The 22,474-nt window shown below is 41.5% G+C and overlaps 1 long non-coding RNA gene across 1 annotated transcript in view; it reads right to left on the bottom strand.

The window, feature by feature from the left end:
- LOC115272193 overlaps positions 1-22,446 on the bottom strand; it is a 69,518-nt gene extending 47,072 nt beyond the window's left edge. Inside the window, exon 1 of the long non-coding RNA XR_003900294.1 lies at positions 22,369-22,446. This is a non-coding gene — a long non-coding RNA (uncharacterized LOC115272193). The remainder of the gene's footprint in view (positions 1-22,368) is intronic.
- Between the last annotated feature and the right edge of the window lie 28 nt (positions 22,447-22,474).

Raw genomic sequence — 22,474 nt, 5'->3', positions numbered from 1 at the left:
CAGCTCGGGTTATATAATGTTCTCCTACGGTCCACTGAATACAAACAAAAAGGGGGAGATGTTGGAGAACAAGAAGCCAGAGGCACCGTGAGCATGTCCTGAAGGAAAGGGATGGAGCAGCAAGGAACTGAAAGCAGTTCCAATCCCGGGTAGGAAAGCCGCCGAGACTCCTCATTCTCTCCGGAAGGACATCATATGGGTGACAGGTCAGGCACAAGAAGGTTTTTTCTGGTGCCAGATGACTCATGACCTAGTACAGAATACACTGCAGGTGCATGAGCTGTCAAGATGCCAAATGCTATGCTGTATGTGCTTGCTGTTATCAGACAACTAGCAAAATAAGAGAGGCTTGAGCCGAGAGACCAATGCTTTGGCTCCTAGAGAGTCTTAGCCCCCTGCTTTTCAATTCTCTCGTCACTGCACTTTTGGAAGCTGTCTCTCTCTCTCTCTCTCTCTCTCTCTCTCTCTCTCTCTCTCTCTCTCTCTCTCATGGAAAGACAAAAGGAAGAGCAAGAGAGGCTGTGGAAGTGTAGGGTTGTATTTGGGCAAGAAGAAAACCTCTCCAGACTACGGACCAGACCAGGGAATGGAAAAAAATGGAGAAAGAATCAATTTCTAACGTGAAAATACCCTTAAAGGTGAGGATCCAGGATTGTGGGTCTTCCTCCGGACTGGGGCCAGCTGCCCTGTGCACACACCTAGCAGGGAGGGGAGCTATCCCCAGGCTCAGTAGTGAGCTCAGGGGCGCAGTCAGAGAGAGCAGCTCCTTCCCGTGCGTGCTTGGGAAGAAGGTATATACCTGCTCTAAGGACAAAAGGATTTGCATGCACCCATCAGCCAGAGGCCCTTTGTCAGCTGGGCAGAGTGGCACTACTCTAGACTCAGCATGTGTGGAACAGGATCCTTTAAGACATTGGAGTCTGAATCCCAGCCAAGTGCTTGGGAGGCGCTGGAAACTGTGTAGTAAGACAGACCAGCCCACTCATGCCTGTGCAGCACTGTAAGGACAGCCTGAACAGAGTGGTCTGGGACACCCGGTTCGGGGAGGAGAGAGTGGGTGTCACCTTTTGTCTCCCCATCACCAAAAAGGCAAGGCTTCAAAGAAGAGAGCAGGCCCACAGTGGAGGTGGGACCTGCCCACACCAAACTCGCCCTCCATGCTTGTAACTGCTATCTACTGGAGCAAGACTGACACTGACCAAAGAGCCCCACCTCCAGACCAGCACAGCCACTGGTTCCAAGGCACCGTCACATATCGGTATGGTGGCTTTGCAGTTTTGGATTTGATTCTTGGTCGATTCTTACTTTATGTATATGTATATTTATTTTTCTGTCTTTCCTTTTCTCCTCATTTCTTCCTTTCTCTATTCTGGTTGTTGGTTTGTTTAGGCAGACATGTTTAATCTATTCTTTTCACACCTCTTCTATATCCCCTTCTTTAGTGTTGTCTCTGTCTCTCTGTCTCTCTGTCTGTCTGTCTCTCTCTCTCTGGATTAAGCTGTACAGTTTCTCTGATTCATTCCCTGGTCAATTTTTTTTCTGGTTACTTCAATGAGCAAATCAAAGCACACGTGGTGGAAGGTCCAAATCACCACTATGAGTAGGGAGGTAAAGCAACCAGAGTCACAACAACAGACAGTATGCAACACACTACTTTTTAATACAATAATGCTTGCAGGTGCAGGACACACAACAAGCTATTAAAACAGATAAAGAACAGAACACTACACAAAATGACAAAATGGAAAAATTTTCCTCAAAAGAAAGTACAAGAAGAAATGAGAGCTAGAGAATTGCTCAAAACAGATATAAACAATATATCTGATCAAAAATTTAGGAAAGTAGTCATAAGATTAATAGCTAGGCTTGAAAAAACCATAGAAGACAGCAGATAATCTATTGCTGCAGAAATCAAGGAACTAATAGCCATGATGAATTAAGACATGCTGTAAATGAGGTACAAAATAAACTAGATGCAGTGACAGCAAGGATGGAGGAAGCAGAAAGGAGAATAAGTGAAAGAGAAGATAAAATTATGGAAAATGATGAAGCTGAGAAAGAGAGACAAGAAAATACTAGACCACGAGGGGTGAATTAGAGAACTAAGTGATTCAATGAAAAATAATATCCACATCATAATATGAGTTCCAGAAGAAAAAGAAGAGAGAAAGACACAGAAGGTTTACTAGAACAAATTATAGCTGAGAACTTCCCTAATCTGGGGAAGGAAGCAGACATCCAAATCCAAGAGGCACAGAGAAATCCCTTCAGATTCAACAAGAATAGGTCTTCTCCAAGGCATATCACAGGGAAACTGGCAAAATACAAAGATAAAGAGAGAATGCTGAAAGCAGCTAGGGACAAACAGGCCTTAACCTACAAGGGTAGACACTTTAGTGTAGTAGCAGACCTGTCCACTGAAACTTGGCAGGCCAGAAGGAGGGGCAGGAAATATTCAATGTGCTAAAAAGAAAAAATATGCAGCCAAGAATCCAGCAAGGCTGTCATTCAGAATAGGAGAGACAAAGGCTTTCCCAGACAAAAACTGAAGGAGTTCATGACCACCAAACCAGCCTGCAAGAGATCCTAAGGGGGACTCTGTGAGTGGAATGCTGCAAAGATGATAAAGGACCAGAAACATCATCACAAGCATGAAACCTACAGATAACACAGTGACACTAAATCCATATCGTTCAATAGTAACTCCGAACATAAATGGACTAAATGCCCCAGAAGACACAGGGTATCAGAATGGATTAAAAAAAATAAAGATCCATCTATATGCTGTCTACAGGAGATTCATTGTAGACCTGACATCACCTTCAGCGAAAGTGAGGGGATGGAGAACCATCCATCATGCTACTGGAAGTTAAAAGAAAGCTGGAGTAGCCATTCTTCTATTTTACATCTATATAATATATTGTAATATATTATACATATTATTTAGTTTAGATTTTAAACTAAAGGGTGAAAGGGTGCCCTGGTGGCTCAGTTGGTTAAGCTTCCAACTTCAGCTCAAGTCATGATCTCATGGCTCATGGGTTCAAGCCCCGCATTGGGCTCTGTGCTCACAGCTAGGAGCCTGAAGCCTGCTTTAGATTCTGTCTGTCTGTCTGTCTCTCTCTCACTCTCTCTCTCTGCCCCTCCCCCACTTATGCTCGCTTGCGCTTGCGCGCACTCTCTCTCTCTCTCATCTCTCTCAAAAATAAACATTAAAAAACATTTTAAACTAAAAGCTGTAACAAGAGATGAAGAAGGACATTCTATTATAACTATGGGGTCTATCCATTAAGAAGAGCTAACAATTGAAAATGTATATGCTCCCAACTTGAAAGCACCCAAATAAATAAATCAATTAATCAAAAACATAAGCAATTTTGCAGGGGACTTTAATATTCCACTTACAGCAATGGAGAGATCATTTAGACAGAAAATCAATAAGGAAACAGTGGCATTGAATGCTACACTGAACCACATGGACTTGACACATATATTCAGAACTTTTCATCCAAAAGCAGAATACACATCCTTCTCAAGTGCACATAGAACGTTCTCCAAGATAGATAACATACCGGGTCACAAAACAGCCCCCTATAAATATAAAAGGGTTGATATAACATGCATACTTTAAGATCACAACACTATGAAACTTGAAATCAACCACAAGGAAAAATCTGGAAAGCCTCCAAATGCATGGAGGCTAAAGAGCATCCTACTAAAGAATGAATAGGTTAGCCAGACAATTGAAGAAGAAATTTAAAAATATATGGAAGCAAATGAAAATGAAAACATGATAGTCCAAACTGCAATAAAGGCAGTCTTAAGAGGAAAATATCTTGCAATCCAGGCCTGTCTCAAGAAACAAGAAAAATCCCAGATAAAAAAACCTAACCACACACCTAAAGGAACTAGAAGCAGAACAGCAAAGAAACCTCAAAGCCAGAACCAGAAGAAAAATAATAAATACTAGAGCAGAAACAAGCAATACAGAATTAAAAAAAAAAAAAAAAAAAAACAGTAGAAAAGATGAATCTAAGAACTTGTTTTTTTTTAATAGTTTATTGTCAAACTGGTTTCCATATAACACCCAGTGCTTCTCCCCACAAGTGCCCCCCCCATGACCATCACCCCCTCCCTCCCCTTCCCCCTTCAGTCCATGGTTCATTTTCAGTATTCAGTAGTCTCCCTTGATCTGTGTCCTAAAGAAGTAAAAATAAACAAAAATGTGAATGCTTAGGGAGACTTCTCAAAAAGAAAAAAAGAGAAGACCCAAAGATAAAAATCACAAATTAAAGAGGAGAGATCAAAACCAACACTCCCAAAATACAAACAATTATTAGAGAATACTATGAAAAAATATATGCCAACAAGTTGGACAACCTGGAAGAAACAAATTCCTAGACACCCATACACTACCAAAACTCAAATGGGAAGAAACTGAAAATTTGAACAGACCCATACTGAATGAATAAATTAGATCAATTATCAAAAATCTTCCAACAAATAAGAGTCCTGGGCCAGATGGCTTCCCAGTGGAATTCTACCAAATATTTTAACACAGTTAATACCTATCCTTCTCTAGCTGTTCCAAAAAATAGAAACAGAAGGAAAGCTTCGACTCATTCTACAAAGCTAGCATTACCTTGATTCCCAAATCAGACAAACACCCCACTAAAAAAGAGTTACAGGCCAATATCCCTGATGAACATGGATGCAAAAATTCTCAACAAGAAACTTGCAAATAGAATTCAACAGTATATTAAAAGAATTATTCACCATGATCAAGTGGGATTCATTCCTGGGCTGCAGGGCTGGTTCAACATTTGCAAAATCAATCAATGTGATACATCACATTAATAGAAGACTGGATAAGAACCATATGATACTGTCAATAGATGTATGGGGAAATAAGTTTTACTTAAATGTGTTAGAAAAAAAACTTAGGGCAGAAAGCCACCACCACAGGTAGAGAGCACCTGACATTAGCTGATGAGATACTGTGAGGGGATCATGAGTAACCTGTTGTATCACCTACTTTCCATCTGACTCCAAAATACTACTGTACTTTGATCACAAACTCCACTTGCCCCGCAGACCTGTTGCTTCATACACACACAAGTTAATGATTACTATCTGATTATTTTCTTCGTGTTCACCATGTGTGTAAGATCTTGTTTTCTTCATGTACACCACATGTGTAACATCTTGAGTGCTCAATAAGTATGGAGACAAAACTCCAGCTCGGCACTCTTGTCTCCTTCTGGACATTATCCTCTCCTGTATTCAATTCTGCATCCACTCTCTTGCTGGACAAGAGGGAATTCCAGACTCATAGTCTGGGACACAGATGCAGAAAAAGCATTTGACAAAATACAGCATCCATTCTTAATAAAAACCCTCACGAAAGCTGGGATAGAAGTAACACACTTAACATCATAAAAACCACATATGAAAAGCCTACAGCTAATCTCATCCTCAATGGGGAAAAACTGAGCACTTTCCCCGAGATCAGGAACATGACAGGGACGTCCACTCACACCACTGCTGCTTAACACAGTATTGGAAGTCCTAGGCTTAGCAATCAGATAACAAAATGAAAAGGCATCCAAATTGGCAAAGTCAAACCTTCACTTTTCATATATGACATGGTACTCTACATGGAAAACCCTAAAGACTCCACCAAAAGCTAACTAATACATAATTCAGCAGAGTTGCAGGATACAAAATCAATGTACAGAAATTGGTTGCATTTCTATACACAAATAATGAAACAACAGAAAGAAATATCAAGAAATTGATCTCTTTTAAAATTGTACCAAGAACCATAAAGTACCTAGGAACAAACCTAACCAAAGATGTATAAGATCTTGGGGCGCCTGGGTGACTCAGCTGGTTAAGCATCCGACTTGGGCTCAGGTCATGTCATGGGTTCAAGCCCTGCATCAGGCTCTGTGCTGACAGCTCAGAGCCTGGAGCCTGCTTCAGATTCTGTGTTTCCCTCTCTCTCTCTGCCCCTCCCCCAATCATGCTCTGTTTCTCTATCTCAATAATAAATCAAAACATAAAAAAATTAAAAAAGATATATAAGATCTGTATGCTGAAAACTATAGAAAACTTATTAGAGATATTGAAAAATCCAAAGAAATGTTAAAATATCCCATGCTCGTGGACGGGAAGAACAAACATTGCTACAGTATCAGTACTACCCAAAGTAATCTACACATTCCATGCAATCCCAATTAAAATAGCACCGGCACTCTTCTCAGAAGTAGAAGAAACAATCCTAAAATTTGTATGGAATCAGAAAAGACCCTCAATAGCCAAAGTAATGTTGAAAAAGAAAACCAAAGCAGGAGGCATCACAATTCCAGAATTTAGCCTCCAACACAAAGGTGTAACCATCAAGACAGTGTTGTATTGGCACAAAAACAGACACGGAGACCCATGGAATAGAATAGGGAACCTAGAATTGGACCCACAAATTATGGCGAACTAATCTTTGACAAAGCAGAAAGAGTATCAAATGGAAAAAGATGTCTCTTTAGCAAATGATTCTGGGAGAACTGGACAGACACACGCAGAAGAGTGAAACTGGACCACTTTCTAACACCAAATACAAAAATAAACTCAAAGTGGATGAAAGACCTAAATGTCATACAGGAAACCATCAAAACCCTAGAGAAGAAAACAAGCAACAACCTCTTTGACATTGGCTGCAGCAACTTCTTTCTTGACATGTCTCTGAAGGCAAGGGAAATAAAAGCAAAAATGAACTATTGGTACTTCATCAAGATAAAAAGCTTCTGCACAGCAAAGGAAAACAATCAATAAAACTAAAAGGCAACCAAAGGGATGGGAGAAGATATTTGCAAATGACATACCAGATAACGGGTCAGTATCCAAAATCTATAAAGAATTTACCAAACTCAAAACCCCAAAAACAAATAATCCAGTGAAGAAATGGGCAGAAGACATGAATAGACACTTTTCCAAAGAAGATATCCAGATGGCCAAGAGACGTATGAAAAGATGCTCAGCATTACTCATCATCAGGGAAATACAAATCAAAACCACACTGAGATACCATTTTACACCTGATAAGATGGCTAGTATCAAAAAGACAAGAGATAACAAGTGTCAGCAAGAATGTGAAGAAAAAGGAATGCTTATACACCAATAATAAAGCAACAGAACAGAATATCAAGGAATCAATCCCATTTACAATTGCATCAAAACCCATAAGATACCTAGGAATAAACCTAACCAGAGAGGTGAAAAATCTATACAATGAAAACTATAGGAAGCTTATGAAAGAAATAAAAGAGGAGGCACAAAAAATGGAAAAACATTCCATGCTCATAGATTAGAAGAACAAATGTTGTTAAAATGTCACTACTACCCAGAGCAATCTACATACTTAATGCAATCCCCATCACCAGCATTCTTCACAGAGCTAAAACAAACAATCCCAAAATTTGCATGGAACCAGAAAAGACCCCGAATAGCCAACGCCATCCTGAAAATGAAAACCAAAGCTGGAGGCATCACAATCCCAGACTTCAAGATGTATTAGAAAGCTGTAATCATCAAGATGGTATGGTACTGGCACAAAAACAGATCAATGGCACAGAACAGAAAACCCAGAAATGCACCCACAAATGTATGGCCAACTACTCTTTGACAAAGCAGGAAAAAATATCCAACGGAATTAAGATAGTCTTTTCAGCATATGGTGCTGGGAAAACTGGACAGCAAGATATATGAACATGGACCACTTTCTGACACCATACACAAAAATAAACTCAAAATGGATGAAGAAACTAAACATAAGACAAGAAACCATCAAAATCCTTGAGGAGAAAGCAGGCAAAAACCTCTTGGCTGCAGCAACTTCTTACTTGACACCTCTCTGGAGGCAAGGAAAACAAAAGCCAAAATGAACTATTAAGACCTATCAAGATAAAAAGTTTCTGCACAGTGAAGGAAACAATCAGCAAAACTAAGAGGCAACGGATAGGATGGGAGAAGATATTTGCAAATGACATACCAGATAATGGGTTAGTATCCAAAATCTATAAAGAACTTACCAAACTCAACACCCCCCAAAACAAGTAATCCAGTGAAGAAATGGGCAGAAGCCATGAATGGACACTTTTCCAAAGAAGACATCCAGATGGCCAAAAGATATATGAAAAAATGCTCAACATCACTCATCATCAGGGAAATACAAATCAAAACCACAATGAGATACCACCTCACACCAAGCAGAGTGGCTAAAATTAACAACTAAGGAAACAAGATGTCGGCAAGGATGTGGATAAACAGGAATCCTCTTGCACTGTTGGTTGGGAATCCAAACTGGGGCAGCCATTCTGGAAAACTGTGGGAAAAATCCTCAAAAAATTAAAAATAGAATTATCCAATGACTCAACAATAGCACTACTAGGAATTTATCCAAAAGATACAGGAGTGCTGACTCATAGGGCCAAATTATTGAAAGAGTCCAAATGTCCATCAACTGATGAATGGATAAAGAAGATGTGGTTTATATATACAATGGAATGAGAAAGAATGAAATCTTGCCATTTGCAATAATGTGGATGGAAATGGAAGGTATTATGCTAAGTGAAACAAAGCAGTCAGAGAAAGAAAGATGTTTTCACTCATATGTGGAATTGGAGAAACTTAACAGAAGACCATGGGGGAGGGGGAGGGGGAAAATAATTTCAAACAGAGAGGGAGGCAAACCAGAAAAGACTCTTAAACACATAGAACAAATGAAGGGTGCTGGAGGGGGGCAGGAGGAGAGAGGAAAAGGGGTGATGGGCATCAAGGAGGGTACTTGTTGGGATAAGCACTGAGCATTGTACATGATGAATCATGGGAACCCACTCCCGAAGCCAAGAGCACACTGTACACACTATGCTAGCTAACTTGACAGCAAATTTTGTTTAAAACAATAATACATGGATATAAATGAAAATGAAAACACAATGGTCCTAAATCTTTGGGATGCAGCAACAGCTATTCTAAGAGGGAATTTTTAGCAATACAGGCTTACTTCAAGAAGCAAAAAAACCAAAACAAAACAAAAACCTCAAACAACCTAAACATATACCTAAAGGAGCTAGAAAAAGAATAAATAAAGCCCCAAACCAGTAGAAAGAAATATTAAGATGAGAGCAGAAATAAATAAAATAGAAACTAAAAAAATATAGACTAAATCAATGAAGCCGTAAGATAGTTCTTTCAAAAGATCAACAAAATTGATAAGCCTCTAGCCAGTCTCCTCAAAAAAAGAAAAAGAGGACCTAAATAAACAAAATCAGAAATGAAAGAGGAGAAATCATAACATCAAGAAATACAAAGGAATATAAGAGAGTACTGTATTATGAAAAATTATATGCCAACAAATTGAATGACCTAAAAGAAATGGATTTCCAGAAACATATAACCTCCAAACTGAATCAGTAAGAAAGAGAAAATTTGAACAGATCAATTACTAGCAATGAAATGGAATCAGTAATCAAAAAACTCCTAACAAACAAAAGCCCAGGACCAGATGTCTTCATAGGTGAATTCTACCAAACATTAAAAAAAAAAAATTTTAATGTGTATTAATTTTTGAGAGACAGAGAAAGATAAAGCATGAGTGGGGGAGGGGCAGAAAGAAGGAGACCTAGAATCCGAAGCTTGCTCCAGTCTATGAGCTGTCAGCACAGCCTGATGCAGGGCTCGAACTCATGAACTCAGATCATGACCTGAACCAAAGTCAGACACTTAACCAACTGAGCCACTCAGGCGCCCCGAATTCTATGAAACATTTAAGAGTTAATACCTATTCTTCTCCAACTACTCCAAAAAATAGAATAGGAAGGAAACCTTCCAAATTCATTTTATGAGGCCAGTATTATACCCTGGTACCAAAACCAGAATAAAGACACTACAAAAAGAGAGAACTACAGGCCAATTATCGCTGACAAACATAAATGCAAAATCCACAGCCAAATATTAACAAATCAAATCCACCAAAACATTAAAAAAATCATTCACCACAATCAAGTGGGATTTATTCCAGGGATGCAAGGGTGGATCAATATTTACATATCAATCAACGTGATGCAGAATAATAATTTGTCAAAGTATAACATCCATTCCTGATTTAAAAAAACAAAACAAAACACCTTAACAAAGTAGGTTTAGAGGGAACATACCTCAACATTGTAAAGTCCACATATGAAAAACTCACAGCTAACATCAGACTCAATTGGGGAAAACAGAGCTTTCCCCCTAAGGTCAGGAACAAGACTAGGATGTCACTTCTTGTCAACGTAGTACTGAAAGTCCAAATCACAGCAATGAGACAACATAAGAAAGAAAAGTCATCCAAATTTGTAAGGAAAAAGTAAAAATTTTACTATTTGCAGATGACATGATACCATATATAGAAAATTCTGAAGTCTCCACCAAAAAAGTTACTAACACTGACCAATTAATTCAGTAAAGTTTGCAGGATATAAAATCAATATACAGAAATCTGTTGCATTTCTATACATTAATGATGAAGAAATCAATCCCATTCACAACTGCACCAAAACTAATAAAATAGCTTGAGTTAAACTTAACTAAGGAGGTGAAAGACCTGTACTGTGAAAACTATAAAACACTGATGAAAGACCCTGAACATGATACAAATAAATGGTAAGATATTACATGGTCGTGGGTTAGGAGAATATTGTTAAAATGTCCATACTAGCCAAAGCAATCTATAGGCTTAATGCAATCCTTATCAAAATATCAACATCATTTTTCACAGAACTAGAATAAATACCCCTAAAGTTTGTACATAAGCACAAAAGACCCACAAATAGCCAAGCAATCTTTAAAAAGAACAAAACTGGATTTATCACAATCCCAGATTTTAAGATATAATCCAGAACTGTAGTAACCAAAACAGTATGGTAGCAGCACAAACACATATAGATTACAAGAAAAGAACAGAGAACCCATAACTATATGGCCAATTAATCTTTGACCAATAGGTAAGAATACACAATGCAAAAAAACATGGTCTCTTCAACAAATATTACTGGGAAAACTGGACAACTACATGCAAAGAATGAAACTGTACCATTTTTACACCAAAAAAATGAATGAATAAATAATTAATTAATTAAACTCAAGATGGATTAAAGACCTAATAAACATTAAGACCTGAAACCATAAAAAGCCTGGAAGAGAATACAGGGAGCAATTTCTCTGACACTGGCCATAGCAACTTCTTTCTAGATCTATCTCTTGAGGTAAGGGAATTAAAAACAAAGCACTGTGGCTACATCAAAATAAAAAGGTCAAGAGATGAAGAGAGGCTAGCAAAGTTCAAAAACAATATGCAGTCTGAGGAGCAGCTGGAGAATGTGCCATCATGGAAAGTAAGGGAAATGTATTTTGAGAAAGAATAAGTGTGTTAAATGGTTATTTGCAAGGCTAGAAAAATGACCAGTCAATTTGGTGACCTTGAGGCCTAGTTATCTTGTGAAGAGTGGTTTCAGTGGAGCAGGGAATGGAAGCCCAGATGGAGTGAGGCAAAGAGACATGGTAGGAAAGAAGTGGAGGCGATGACTCGAAAAAGATCTTTCAACAACTTTCACTGTTAGCTACTTACCTGGGAAATACAAATCAGAAATATAATGAGGCGTCGCCTCACACCTGTCAGAAAGGCTAAAATCAAAACCATAAGAAACAACAAGGACTGGCAAGGATGTAGAAAAAAGGGAACTCTCGTGTATTGCTGGTGGAAATGCAAAATGGTGCAGCCACTGTGGGAGACAGTATGGAGGTGGTTCCTTTAAAAAAATGAAAAATAGAATTACCATATGATCCAGTAATTCCACTAGTGGGTATTTATCAAAGAAGATGAATACACCAAATTAAAAAGATACAGGCATCCTTATGTTTACTCTCTCATTTACTACAGACAAACTACAGAAGCAGCCCAAGTATCCACTGACAGAAGAGTGGATAAAGAAGATGCAGTACACGCACACGCACACATAGAGGAATATTATTCAGCCATAAAAAAGAATGAAATTTTCCCATTTGCAACAACATGGATGGATATAGAGGTTATAATTCTAAGAGGAGTAAGTCAGAGAAAGACAAATACCATATAATTTCACTCATGTGAAATTTCACAAAACAACAAAGTTAAAAACAGACAAAAAACAGGGTCTTAACTATAGAGAACAAACAGTTACCAAAAGGAAGGTCCATGGGAAGATGGGTGAAATAGGAAAAGTGGATCAGGAGTACACTTATATTGATGAGCACTAAGTAAGGTTTAGAATTGTTTTTTTTTAATGTTTGTTTATTTTTGAGAAAGAGACACGAGAGTGTGAGCTGGGGAGGGGCAGAAAGAGGGAGACACAAAATCTGAAGCAGGCTTCAGGCTCTGTGCTGTCAACATAGAGCCCGATGTGGGGCTTGAATTCACAAACCATGAGATCATGACCTGAGCAGAAGTCAGACACTTAACCGACTGAGTCATCCAGGCGCCCTTTACATTTAGAATTATTGAAGCACTATACTGTACACCTGAAACCAATATAACATTATACGTTAATTACGTGGGTATTTTTTTAAAAAAAGGTTAGCAGTCTTAAAAAAAAAAAAACAAACCCAGAAGTGCTATGACTAAGGTGTATACAGTACCTATGATGTGTTGTGAGGAACAAAGGAGGGAGTGACCTAGAAGATAGTTGTTATGAGCAGGGGTTGAATTCCACAGAAAGTCACAAGAGTCCTAGCTCCCAGAGTTTCCAGATGTAATCTTATTTGAAAATAGAATTGTTACAGAAATAATCAGTTAATGAAAATGAGGTCCTCCTGGAGTAGCGTGAACCCTTAATTCCTAATAACTGATGTCCTTACTAAACAGGCAAATTTGGACCTACATCCAGGGAGAACACCACGTAGCTGGTAGAGGCTGAGGGGAGGTCGCTGCAAGCCAAGGAACCAAGGGCCACCACCTCTGACCAGGAAGAGGCAAGGAAGGATTCTTTCATAAGTTTTTCAGAGAGAGCATGGCCCTGCTGGCACCTTAACTTTAGACTTTTGGCCTCCAGAGCTGTCAGACAGTAAATTTGTTGTTTTAAGCCACTCAGATTGTGGTATTTTGTTACGGTGGCCCTAAAAAGTAATAGGTACCGTATGTATTCGTGTCCTGTGCTTTACAGAGGAGGAATGAATTCCCAAAGTTACAAACTCAAAGTGTAATGAGGTTGGCGTTGGATCAAGTCTTCAAAATTACTGTTCTTGTCACTGACCTAGGGACCAGACTAAATTCGCTCTGGCATTCAAAGTCCACTGGTGATAAGTAAAGCAGTAGGTAGATAACAAATGTTTGTAAAGTCCAGCTCTGTCATTGGACTAGCCATTTTCATGTTCTTTCCTTTACCCAAATTTTGTAAAGCAAAGAAACTTGGAAATGGTTTTCTCAGCACATAAGGTGCCAGTAAATAAAATGGTAGCTTCTTCAAAAGGCAGTTTTCATTCCATTTCTGATTACTTGGTGACCTAGGTATCTGGTCACTAAAAATTTCCACCCCTGGCTCCCAGGGTCTACAGAAGTAAATAAATTAATTCAAAAGTTGGTGCTGAGCACAGGGAGGAAATCACAGATGAGAATTTAGAGCCGAGGGGCACCTGACTGGCTCAGTCAGTGGGGCATGGGACCCTTGCTCTCAAGGCTGTAGGTTTGAGCCCCACCCACATTGAATGTACAGATTACTTAAAAATAGAATCTTAAAATAACAAAACTTTAGAACCAAAAGCCAACCCACAGGCCACATTCTTATGGTCTTAGGAGTATTAACAACCTAACAGAGCCATCTTGGATTAGTTGACTCCTCAGAAACCCAGCAGATGCAAATTAAATTCTCCCATGGAGAAATTCATTCCATGCTTCAAAGAATGCCAACAAATAGAACCCAATCATCAGCCCATCCTTCTAGGTCTCCATTACATAGAGGCTACTTTTAGGCAAGCACGCTTGAGCGACAGAATGTAGAAAGGGTCCACAGCAACCACCAGGCTGGATACAGACGGGCCCATCAGGAGGCTCACCTCAAAATACCCATACGCCCTACTGACCAATGGGCTACTTACAAACAGGTGTAGTTACCAAAAAGGGGAGAATGCCATATCTTGCCATACCTCCTCACTCTCCCGCCTTACAAACAGCCCCCTCCCACTACCGTGTTTCAGCCAGCCTCTCCTCTGCTGTCTTGCCCACACCCCCTTGCCACAGATTCAATAAACTTCCATTGCCTTTCTTCTGCCGCAGGTGCATGCGTTCACCTCCTGTGCCACCTGCTTCCACGTGATCATTGCCCCACATTCGGGGCCCCATCTGATTGAGAGACACTCCATCTAGACACCAGTTTAGAAGACCATTCTCAACTGAAGCAGGGTTGTTTTTAATGTTTATTTTTTATTTTGAGAGAGAGAGAGAGAGAGAGAGAAAGAGTGAGAGAGGGGCAGAGAGAGATAATCCCAAGCAGGCTCTGTGCTGTCAGCCCCGAGCCCAACACCGGGTTTGATCCCACAAACCAGGAGACCATTTCAAAATCAAGAGTCAGATGCTCAAATGATTGAGCCACCCAGGCACCTCTCACCTCAAGCTTTATAGTTCCATGTTCACATTCCAGAACGTGCTGTGGTCTTTTACGCTGCCCCCCACAGCACAGACCATCCCCTTCCCCTTCTAGTCGTACCCATCACCTGACACTGGGGAATTATTTCTCCTTCACGTCCTCGTAGCTGCAGCTGCGTGGAGTTCCTTAGAGAAAGTCAAAACCCTCTCTGTGCACTCTTCTATTCCAGAACATATCCTTTATCTAGAACTCGAATGTCCTCAGGCACCACCAGCCTACAACCGGTTAGGAATGACAACACCTTCCACATTAATGAACTGATTGCTCCTTCACCCACTGTCTTGAGCAAAGTCTCCTCCTTTGTTATTTCTAGAAATGTACAGGTGTGCCTCATGGACGCCTGTGAATGGTCTTATGTTCTGCTCTGCTGTGGAATCCACCTAAGGGAGTGCTAGAAAGAAACAACAGGCCCAAAATGGGGCGTCACTTTCAGGAAGTCCCACAACAACTCCATACCTAACTGAACTGCAGTTTCAGCCTCTGCCAGGAGTGGAATTTCATACCAATCAGCCTGGGACTCCCTGGTCAGCATCAGGGAGGTCATCTGTGAGGAAGTCACGTAATGAAGAATAGGATTGCCTGAGAAACGGGAAACAAATAAATGAGCCCAGTGACCGCCCCAGTTTTCTGACCTGAGAGAGTTTCTAGGCTGTGGGGCAGGGATAGACCATGGTGGGGTCCAGGGGACTGCCTGAGCTGAGGACACAGAGTGAAGAGTGTGGAGAGACCAAGGCAGCTCAAGTTCACAGGCAGAGTGCCACAGAGGAGAGAGTTGCCAGAGAAAGAATCCTCGGTGAGTTCTGATCAGCACCTGCAACAATGAAACTACCCAAGCAAGGCCCGACACTCACACAGGCCAATCTACTCACCTGCCAGCTCCAAAAGCTCCTAAGTTCTCTAATTCTTGTAAATTGTGTGTCCTTGGCTGAGTTATTTATATTCTCTGCACTTTCAGGGCACCTGGGGGGCTCAGACAGTTAAGCAGCTGGCCTCGGACAAGGTCATGATCTAAGATCGTGGGTTCGAGCCCCGTGTCAGGCTCTGTGCTCACAGGTCAGAACCTGTAGCCTGCTTCAGATTCTGTATGTCTCTCTACCCCTCCCCTGGTCATGCTTTCTCTCTCTGTATCTCAAATAAATAGAAGTTTAAAAAAATTTGTTTAATTCTCTGTACTTTCAATTTCTTGGTCTGTAAATTGCTCAAAAATAAATGTATTTACCTCAAAGGGATGGTGTCACCATTTTAAAGAGATAATACAAATAAAGGACTAAAAATAGTGCCTGATGCTTATTAAACTGTTAGTTTTTATGATTAGACAACATATTTAGGATTGATTAACTAATTGAAAAAGGTTATTGGGCGCCTGGGTGGCTCAGTTGGTTAAATGTCTGACTTTGATTCAGGTCAGGGTATCATGGTTCATGAGTTCAAGCCCCACTTCAGACACTGGGCTGACAGCTCAGAGCCTGGAGCCTACTTCAGATTCTGGGTCTCCCTCTCTCTCTGCCCCTCCCCTGCTCGCAATCGGTCTCTGTCTGTCTGTCTGTCTGTCTCTCTCTCTCTCTCAAAAATAAATAAATATTTTTAAAAACAAACAAAAAAAGCTCATTGAAGTGTGGAATCACAAAAAAGAAAAATATCCTGGAACAGGTGGCTTGCTTCTCTGCATCTGCTTTCCCTTCTCTCTGAGTAATTAATGAGAGCATCTAAAATGCCACTTAGGACTCCCACCCTCCCGGTATTAAGGTCTTGTGAACTCCACTCCTTTGAGTGTGCGTGGGGCCTATGACTTGCTTCTAACAAAAAGAATATGGCAAAAGTGATAGACTATCACTTCTGGGAGTAAGTTGCCAAAAGATTCTGGCTCTGTCTTGCTTTCTCCCCTTCCTGCCCTGTTCCGGCTTGCACCCTATGAGCTGCCCCCTGCGGAGGCCCAGAGGACAAGAAATCAATTTCTCTGGCAACAGCCAACAAGGACTCAATGGCTGCCAGTGGCCTTGTGAGTGAGCTTGGAAGGGGGTCTTCTGAGGCTGACAGCCAATGGAGTGAGCCCAGAAGCAACCTTCTCCAAACAGAGCCTTGGCCAACACCTTGACTAAGCTGCACTGAGCCTCCTGACCCACAAAAACTGTGAAGCAAATGTTTCTTGCTTTAGGCCATTACATTCTGGGGGGGATTTGTTACAAAGCAATAGGTAACTGGTACAGTTATAGAAACTCTGATTTTAAAACAGACTTCCAGCCTATTTCTACCAAGCTGTTTCTCAGCCTCCCTAACGGTTAGATGTGGCCAGGTAACAGTGATAGCCAACAGAACATGACAGATGATGTACGGAATTTTCAGACCAAGGCTTTTAACATGTGGCTATGCAGGTTCCATTCCCTTTCCCGCTCCTCTAGAGAAGACACAGAAAGTTATGAAAATGGCAGGGCTACAAGATGGAAAAACCTGGATCCCTGAATCACCACACAGAGGAGGGATACTGGATGACCAGGATCATCCATTAGAACTGTTTGTGAGTGATAAATGTCTACTGTGTGAGAGTCAGTATAACTGGAGGGTGTGTTACCACAGACAACCATGCTAATTAACACGTGAAAGAAAGAAAACCTATTCTCTGGGGGAAACCACTATTATTTCGGGTTCTGTAACAGGAAGCCTAACCTGTATCCTTATCAATACATGCCTTAAGAACTTTAGTTTTACCTGGATACATATTCCCTTGTCATTCTCCAAGGCCTTTCTCTTGAGTGCAGTCCGACTGATTGGAGTCCTTGGTCCTCTTTCTTGCACAAACTATATGCCTAGTGCTTTGCATTTGATTTTCAGTTTCATTTTGCTCAAAGTGAGACAAGTTAGACTCTTGCGAATCAAATCCAAGGCAGACTCTTACCAGACCTGGGGCTTTCAAAAGTCTTTCTAGGGGGCTCGTTGGTGGCTCAGTTAGTGGAGCATCCAATTCTCAGGTTTCCGCTCAGGTCATGAGTTCCAGCCACACATCGGGCTCTGCACTGACAGTGGGGAGCTTACTTGGGATTCTCTCTCTCTCTCCTTCCCTTTCTGCCCCTCCCCTACTCAGGGTCTCGCTCTCAAAATAAACAAAAAAACATTTAAAAAAAAAAAGTCTTTCTAGTCTCTCATAACCACCTTGCCTACACCCAATTCAAACGCTGTTTTTTATTCACATTCATCTTTATCCAGTCATTCCAAAGCAACCTCGCCTTTCTCAGAAACAATTCTTTTTCTTTGCAGACTCAACTTTTATCAATTTGTGTAATTTAGTTACATAATTGTGAGTATGATGGAAATAGACTGGTAACAGACACAATGGACTCCTGCTAAGCTTTCCTCTCAACTGGTGGGAGCAGATTGGGTCACACAGGAGTGAACCGCAGTGAAGGCGACCAGCTGTGTGGTGCTTTCTTCAGTACTTCCCAGGGATCCGCTGGCATATTTCAGAAAGAGTATTAAACACATTCCTTAAGTGGACAGTGGTTAGGAAGAGCTTCTGCTATGTGCAATGTGTACTTTCCGGGGAACAGCACCATAAAGTTCATCTACTTTTCAGAGGAGCTCTGAGCTCTAAAATATTAAATACCATACTAAAAGTCAAAAACTAATCCATGGCACCAAGTTGAGGACAAAACATCTTCTCTTCCTGTATCTGTCTTTGGATACTCGTGCATCTACCTTTTCCTTCAATACTCCTTTTCCTCTAAAAACTGAATTCATACAGGGCTGCCTGGGTGGTTCCGTCAGTTTAAGCGTCCTACCTCTGATCTCAGCCCAAGTTCTGTTCTCACAGTTCATGAGTTCAAGCCCCACACTAGGCTCTGCACTGGCCGTGTGGAGCCTGCTTGGGATTCTCTCTCCCCTCTCTCTCTCTCTCTGCCCCTAGCCGGCTAGCGCACGCGCTCTCTCAACATAAATAAACTTAAAAAAAAAATTCAGGCTCTAAATGTCAGTTCAGAATCTTCCAAGTAAGTGAGGACCCCTAGCTCTACTGAGATCAAACGTTCCCCACACAGAGAAACGGACTCTGACCATGCTGTGTAAAGGAATAGCCCTCATCAATAGTGATCCTTTTCCCCCTTTTGTTTTCTTCATGGCATGTATCACTGTGTGTTCTATTATCTAGTACACAAGGATACAATTCTAGCGTTCAGGATATATTTCACATGTGTTTGCGATATCAATTATCAGATTTCCCAACCATTCACGATAGGTCTGTCTTTTGTTTTGATGTGAAATTACTTAAGTGAAGGAGGAAAACATACTTGTGGACTAAACAAACCACATAGGGAGCCTACAGCAGCCACGAATTTGGAAACTTGGTATTAGGTAGACGCCTTTCAAATCTGTATCAACACAAGGAAATCTCACTCAAATGAAGGTGAAAGGTCAGCAGCCAAGCCAGAGCTCTCACACCCTGGGGCTCCCAGCCCACTGCAAACACAACACGAAGAACCTCGCCTGCGAGTCGATTTACTTCCGCCATTACTTGACTACCCTCCTACCACAGTAGGAGAAAGGTTTTCCTCCGCCCAGGCAACAACGCCGTGAAAACCACTGTGCCTTCAATGCCCAGTGCATTCCAACTGACTTTTAATTTATAAAAGCCTTCCCAAGTTCCCCTTCTCCTCTATAAACTGGCAATCCTTCCTTCGGCTCTGTGGGTTTGCCTGTGATTTCCCCATTGCTTGCTTGTCCCCAACTGCACTTCTCTGCTATTCTCGAATAAACCCCTTTTTTTTCTGGCAAAATAACTGGCCGTTTTATTTTTTAAGGTTAACAAACTGCATTTTCATGTTCTCCAGAAATGAAACCAAAAAAGCTTCATCCCCAAAATTAAAAGATGAGATGAGAGCAATAACTAAGGAAACAAAGGAGAAGAAATGTGATTCAGACGAGATCGGGCGCGTTCAGGGTGGTATGGCCATAGACAAAATGTGATTTAGAAGGTAGGGGCAGGGCACCCAGGTGGCTCATGAAAGCATTCGCCTTCAGCTCAGGTCATGATCTCACAGGTGTGTGAGATGGAGCCCTACATCGGGCTCTCTGCTGTCAGCGCAGAGCCAGCTTTGGATCATCTGTGCCTGTCTCCCTCTGCCCCGCTCACTCCTCTCGCTGGGAGCTGGACTGGCCTTGCTGGAGGACACAGTCACAGTGAGGAAATGGCAGACATTTGCACAGCTCCTGCCATGAGAGGTGAAACTGGTGGTATCTCCTTCTACTACTGCTGCTCATGTTGAAAATAAGCCTGTCATTAATTAGACCTTACAGCATTCCAAATCAGATGGATATTCCCCACACAATTACCCCATAAGAAAAAACATTTTCCTGTCCCTGCATAAGAGATTTTGGATCAAAACACTATGTTTGACAAAAAGCTCTTCTAATGAGCCTTGCAGACCCAAAAGATGGACTTGAGGGGTTAAAAACACAAAAATTGCATTTAAGTCTGGCCCAGAGAAAAGAAGCCTAAATTGGCGATAAAAAATAGAAGGTCAGAACATAGTCCCTTCCCAAGGTCTACAGTCTACAAATCTCGTCCCTTGTACTGACTTCAATTTTGAGGATGGATAAGGATGTGGGAAACCCAGGTCCAAGGCCAACACATAAGCTTCCATTGTGCTGCATCAAAGAAAGGGCTTTCTCAAACAACTTGTTAACAAGCATTCTTTTTGTGGTTTGTGAGCCTAATGAAATGGCTCCTGGCCTATATGTGTACAGCTTGACCTATGTTTTAATCTTAGCTTTACTGGCTTAAATGATATGTATATTTTCCTGGTTTTTGCTGAAGACATCCTTGTTATGTTCTTGGCCGTGGGATTTGCTCAACCTCACTGTAGGTGTGTTACATGACTTGGTTGTAATTTGTTAATCAAAAACAAAGTCATAATTATTGGCAAAAAGCCAACCCTTACAAAATAAGATAGGTTTGTTACTTTCTTAATCTTGGGGATTGACGCAAGAATGAATGAGATAGTTCTCTGTGTACTTTCGATGATTAAAGCATCTTATCATAAAAAATTAGTCACCATAAAAATTTTCTAATTTCTAATGTCATCACTTCCAATGATTAAAACATCTTATCACAGAGTATTAGTCCCTGTAAAAAATTTCTATTTTCTGATGTCATCTTGTCGCTTGACCTATAAATAAAGACACAAAAACAGAGCAGAGATGCCTGCCTGATGATCAAAAAAGAAACTTGAGGCTCTCTTACTCTCTTTCGCCAATACAGTCCATCCTTTCAGGGACCCCTTGACCTGCTGGAGCTGGACTCCGGCGCTCACTCGCCCACGCTCTCTCGCTCTCTCAAAAATAAATAAACAAACTTAAGAAAGAAAAGTAGGAGGCAATTGCACAAGTCATTATGTTGTGTACCTGAAACAAATACACTGTTATCAAGTCTTTATGTCGTACACCTGCAACTACTATCCTCTTACAGGCTACCTAAAGACAACAGGATGCACCTGGGTGGCTCAGGTGGTTGAGCGTCCATCTTTGGCTCAGGTCATGATCTCATGGTTCGTGGATTTGAGCCCCCAGTAAGGCTCTGTGCTGACAACTGGCTCAGCGCCTGGGGCCTGTCTGGGGAGTCTGTGTCTCCCTCTCTCTCTCTCTGACCCTCCCCTGCTCACACTGTCTCTCTCTCTCTCAAAAAAAGAAAAAGAAAAAAGAAAATAGGAGGCAAGCCACAGATAATTTTAAAAATATTCATACAAAATTTTTTTATGATTTGGAGTTAATAACTCCTCCCCTTACACTGTAGCACTTCTGACGGTCCTATAAGGTAACAGAAATGATTTCCCAAACTTTGTCATCTCCTACTTTCCAGAATTTTTCCCCCTATTTATTCCCCTGGAGGGAGCAAAATTCAAAGACCAGTCAGATTTTCTTCTGACTGGTCAAACTCATTAGAGCAGTGGTTCTCTACCTATAACACTAGACTCACTTATGGTTTATGAAAACTCAGATTCCCACCCGCCACCGCCCCACCCCCAGATTCCATTAACTCTGAGGTCGTGCCCCCAAACGTGTATTTCCAAGGAACTCCCAGGTGATGCTAATACTGCTGGTTGGACTGTGAGAAGCACTACACTGAGGCTCCAGGAATTCCATTTACAAGCGTGACCACCGCAATTTACGTTTAGAAAAGCAAACTTCGCGAAAAACAAACAAACAAAAAGCCAGCCAACCAACCAAACAAGCAAAAACCCGACACACTCCAGACAAAAGCAAACCTCTAGGAAGGTCACACATACTTCCGCCTAGTCTGCATAGATTTGCTTTATCGGTTCTATGAAAACGTTTGTGTCATTTAAACACCAACCTAAAGTGGATCAGGCAAATTCCCGCCATTCAAGGCTATATTAAAGGGCAGCCTCCTGGCTAAGACATCGCAGCAATCGTCTTACGGATACTGCGCCTCCGTCACCTGCGTGGGAAAATGCACCGCGCGCCCCCCAACCTCCCTGACCCGACCTGACATTCCCCTCAAAGGAGCTACTTCCCTCAAAGTGGCGCCTCGGTTTCAGGGATGTTTGCATGAACACAGTAAACCTGCTTCGGGCAGGACCGGAGCTATGCACGTCAGTGACAGTTAAAAAAACCAAAGGCGAAACTCCACGGGCCGCCGCTACTGTACCTGAACCAGGGTCCCACCCTCTCTTCCACCGGCGGGACGAAACGGGGCCTGGCCGAGCGCGCGGCGCCCACGTGACCGCCGAGAGCCGCGCGCAGCCAAGTCGCGC

This window comes from Suricata suricatta, chromosome 11 (assembly GCF_006229205.1).
Source record: "Suricata suricatta isolate VVHF042 chromosome 11, meerkat_22Aug2017_6uvM2_HiC, whole genome shotgun sequence".
Taxonomy (NCBI): domain Eukaryota; kingdom Metazoa; phylum Chordata; class Mammalia; order Carnivora; family Herpestidae; genus Suricata; species Suricata suricatta.
The sequence above is the reverse complement of the archived record's forward strand: the minus strand, read 5'-3'. Positions and strand labels throughout refer to the sequence as shown.